This window comes from Odocoileus virginianus, chromosome 33, assembly GCF_023699985.2.
Source record: "Odocoileus virginianus isolate 20LAN1187 ecotype Illinois chromosome 33, Ovbor_1.2, whole genome shotgun sequence".
NCBI classification, from domain to species: Eukaryota; Metazoa; Chordata; class Mammalia; order Artiodactyla; family Cervidae; genus Odocoileus; species Odocoileus virginianus.
In genome coordinates, this window is record NC_069706.1 from 32782067 (window position 1) to 32786335 (window position 4269).

The 4269-nt window shown below is 55.6% G+C and overlaps 1 long non-coding RNA gene across 1 annotated transcript; it reads right to left on the reverse strand.

The window, feature by feature from the left end:
- Window positions 1-1525: 1525 nt before the first annotated feature.
- On the reverse strand, window positions 1526-3733 carry LOC139032808 (uncharacterized). The gene is made up of 2 exons (XR_011485428.1): window positions 2662-3733; window positions 1526-2400 (listed from the first exon to the last, which is right to left on the reverse strand). It is a non-coding gene; the product is annotated as an uncharacterized lncRNA (long non-coding RNA).
- Between the last annotated feature and the right edge of the window lie 536 nt (window positions 3734-4269).

Consider the following 4269-nt stretch of genomic DNA (forward strand, 5'->3'; position numbering starts at 1 on the left):
CCATGGCTGCTGGGACAGCCCTGAGCCCGCGTCTCCCCGGCCCGCAGATGTAAGAGGAGCAGCTGAGAGTGTGTATGAGTACGGGCTCGGGGAGTGTACGGCCGATGCATCGCTGTGTGTTCAACGTGGGAGCAGGTGGATCAGCTTGAAGGTGCGGGCGGCGCTGCCTATTAAATACTCTCCAGTGGGAAAGGTCCTTCCCCGGCCTGGTTCAGCCTTGGAGCTCCGATGACCGTGCTGAAAAGATTCTTAGATCCTCTGGTCCTGAGAGGAAAGAAGTCTTTCCCGAGGCTGCACAGGGAGTGGACATAAACCCCACGTGCCAGCCTCCCATTTGCCCCCCAGAGACTGTCTCCCACGACAGGACTGCCCGGGCCCTGCCCTGCCCTGCGTCGGCCTCACCCCAGTCCTCTCCAGCCAGTGTGGCTCGGTCTGTCCCTCTTGGTGTCCAGCCAGCCCCTCTGGAATGTTCGGGGTGAAACTCTCTGCTTGGAGTCTAGCCTTAAGCCTTCATGCTGCAGTCCCAAGTCCTGATGGAAGAACCTGGATCTCCCTACAGGCCCTGGAACTCTCCCTTCCCAAGGGTGCCAGGCCCTGCTGGTGGCTTCTGCACCTGGGACAGTGTCAGTTTCCCTGAGAACTAAGGTCTGGCCGGGTCAGGTTCTGGCTCACCCTGGGAGGCTCTGGCTGGCATTAGGTAATAGTTCCAGCTCTCTCCAGGCTTCAGGAGTGAGGCCCATTCCCCCTTCACCTGTTCTGAAAGGTGGAGCCAGGCCGGAGTGAGGGCAGAGGATGTGAGACCTGGCTTCTTCTTTCCCCATAGCCCTGCAGGGTCCCTGAGCCCGTCACCTCCCCCTGGGAGGCTGGGACTCACTCCCATTTTATGGATGAACATATTGGGGCTCTGGGAAGAAAGCAACTTAGCCAGTGAAAGCAGTCTCACTGAGCCCCCAGGTCTTCAGCCCACTGATCCTGACCTGCTCACGGCCAGGAAGGGGGTTTGCAGAGAGGGTGGCCAAAATGCCTGCTGGAGGTGGCAGAATGGACCTGGGTCCTCTCAGAGCTCTCTCACATATGCGAGCATGTGTGTGCATGTACACGTGTGTTTTTGTGTGCGTGTGTGTGCATGCATGTGAGTGGGGTGGGGGGCCAGTGTCCTTCATGAGCCCCTCTCCTGCATGGAGTCCACTCTCCCCCTCCCCCTCCAAGAGCTCCCCTCCCCTTTACCCCTAGGGAGCCCCTCCTCACCCAACCCCTCCCCAACATATATGTAAAGTTCCATGAAGGAATTCCCTGGCTCTCCAGTGATTAGGACCCTGTACTTTCACCACCAACACCGTGGGTTCAATCCCTGGCTGGAGACTAAGATCCCAAAGGCTGCACAGCCTGGCAAAAAAAATAAATTATTATTAAGTTCCATGAGATCAGAGCCTTGGTTCCATCCACAGTGTTATCCCTCGCTTGTGCCCAGAACAGTTCTGGTTCTCCCTGTCCAAGCACCTAGCAGGCAGGCACTCAACAAATATTTGCTGGATATATATGACAACTCTTTTAATTACTGTAACACTCCTATGATGTAGGAATGACTCTCAGCCCTGTTGCCTGGAAGTAGTACACTTGAAAAGTGAGGTTTGAGCCCAGAGGCAGATACTGAGGCTCTGGGTTCTGACCTCTACGCCAGCCTGCTGGGTACCTCCAGGGTCTACTCCCTGCAGCATCGGGCAGGGGACACGAGGCATGTTGTCATCAGCTGGGGACACAACTCCTAACCCCACACGCAGGCCTGGCCTGGCTGGTGTCCAGCCTGCTGAAGCCTCTCAAGGTGGTCCACGGGCTCCTCGTGGTCTCACACGTCCTCTGCAGAGAGAGCCCAGCTCTGTTCCCCCTGAGAGAGATGGGGCTGTACCCAGAGGGGGACACAGAAAACAAAAGGAGAAGTCTGGGGGGAAAAGTCCAGAAGGTTCCTCACAAGACAGTGGAAGACAAAGGGCCGGCTTCCAGTACAGGACAATACAGGACCAGAAAGATATGCCAGGGTGTCCGCTCCTGCAGACAGACCTCGGTGCTGGAAGTGTGTTTGTGCATGCATGTGTGTATGTCTTCTGCTGGTAGAGGAGGAGGAGGGGGCTGTCTAGGCAGGGCTGAGCCCCAGAGAGGGAAGGACCACAGGGGTGCTACCCACTCCCTGGTGTGAGAGAAGGGGCAGCGGCATGGGCAGCAGCTGGCCTGATTTACTGTGTGAGCTTGGCCTCCCAGTTCAGGAAGGTCATACTGCCCACTGCAGAGGTTGCTCCGGGAGCCAGTACGGAGGGAGCGTGGCCCATCTGAGGATGAGCAGGCTGCTTTGGAAGATGGTGCGGTCCTGTTACCAAGGTGAGCAGATGACGGATGCTGTGGAGGCTGAATGTGGTGAAGATCATTAACTCTGAGAATTTGGGCAGTACGGGGGCAGATCACAGTCAACCTGGGCCTCATCCATATAATGGGCATTTCTCCCCAGTGCTCGATGTCCTACTGTGAGAACCACACCGAGAGCCAGGTTGTCTCTCCTCCTCCCTCACCACCCTGCACCCAAGTCTCATCCTTTGCAGGGGGCTGTACCTCTCTGAGGGCACTGGGAGGGTAGGGGGTGATGGGGGCAGGGGTGTGAGCAGACCTCACCTCTCCAGGGGTCTGGATCCCTGCTCAGAAGCAAACACGGCTACCTGACATCACCCTTCTCCAGGCTCTGGTCCCTTGTTCAGGGCTTTCCTGGGACTTGCTGGTTCTCTGAGGATGTTCCTGGCAATGGCTGGAGGGTGGGTTGCATTCTGGACCAGATGTTGGTGCAGTGACAGAGCTGTGTCCACAGAAAGAAGGCTTACTCAAAAACTGTGCTGGCCCTCTCTTTGCCGTCTTTGCCCCTAGTTGGCTGGGTAGAGGGTGGCTGGGTGTTGGCATCTTCTTCCCACAAGGAAAAAGCCAGGTGTCCAGAGATGAGACACACGAGGTGGGAATCACAGGAAGATCCCGCAGCGAAGGAAATGGCAACCTAGTATTCTTGCCTGGAAAATCCCATGGACAGAGGAGCCTGGTGGGCTACAGTCCATCAGTTCAGTTCAGTTGCTCAGTTGTGTCCAACTCTTTGTGACTCCACGGACTGCAGCACTTCAGGCTTCCTTGTCCATCACCAACTCCTAGAGCTTGCTCAAACTCATGTCCATCGAGTCTGTGATGCCATCCAACCATCTCATCCTCTGTCATCCCCTTTTCCTCCTGCCTTCAGTCTTTCCCAGCATCACAGTCTTTCCTAATGAGTCAGTTCTTTGCAAAGTATTGGAGCTTCAGCTTCAGCATCAGTCCTTCCAATGAATATTCAGGACTGATTTCCTTTAGGATGGACTGGTTTGATCTCCTTGCTGTCCAGGGGACTCTCAAGAGTCTTCTCCAGCACCACAGTTCAAAAGCATCAATTCTTTGGTGCTCAGTCCATAGTGTCGCACAGAGTCAGGGACATCTGTGCACACATGCAGAATGCAGAGCCTGGAATCTCTTGATTTCTTTTTGCTTCATTGGGAGCCCACCTGGAATGGTCTGGGGTCCTCAGAGGAAGAACCAGAGGCCTGAAAGCATCCTTTCTGGTCTCCCCTCTCCAGCCTGCCGGTGCCTCATCCCCCATTCCTTCCCGCACCCTCTGATCAGGAGCCAACAGAGTGGCAAGAATACAAGGAAACAAACCACGCTCTTCCCAGCTCACACCTCTTTGGTGCCTCCCCGCCCCCCCACCCCCGCCCCCCTTCATCACACACGTTGTTCTTCGTTCATCATCTCGCTCAACAGATGTTCATGAAGGGTCTGCTAAGTGCCAGGCGTGGTGCACAGGATCAGCTTATAGGCTGGCGGAGAGAAAGCCAGTAATCACACAGCCACACAAATGACAGACTTTCCAATTACCAACCACACAAATGCTCTGGGGGAAAGGAACATGGTTGAGTTGCGGGGGGAGGGGGTGGTCCTTACACAGAGGACCCCGGCTGGCCAAGTAGAGGAGCAGGAGCTCACTAAGGACCCTGAGCAGGAGCCGAGGAAGGGAGTGCCAGGGAGTCATTAGCTGCAGAAGGCAAGAGAAGAAAGGGGGACAATGAGGCCAAATGCCACTGAGACGTCAAGTAAGGTATTGGTGTTGTTTGGTCATTAAGTCATGTCTTACTCTTTGCGACCCCATGGACTATAGCCTTCCAGACTCCTCTGTCCATGCGATTTCCCAGGCACAAATACTGGAGCAGGTTG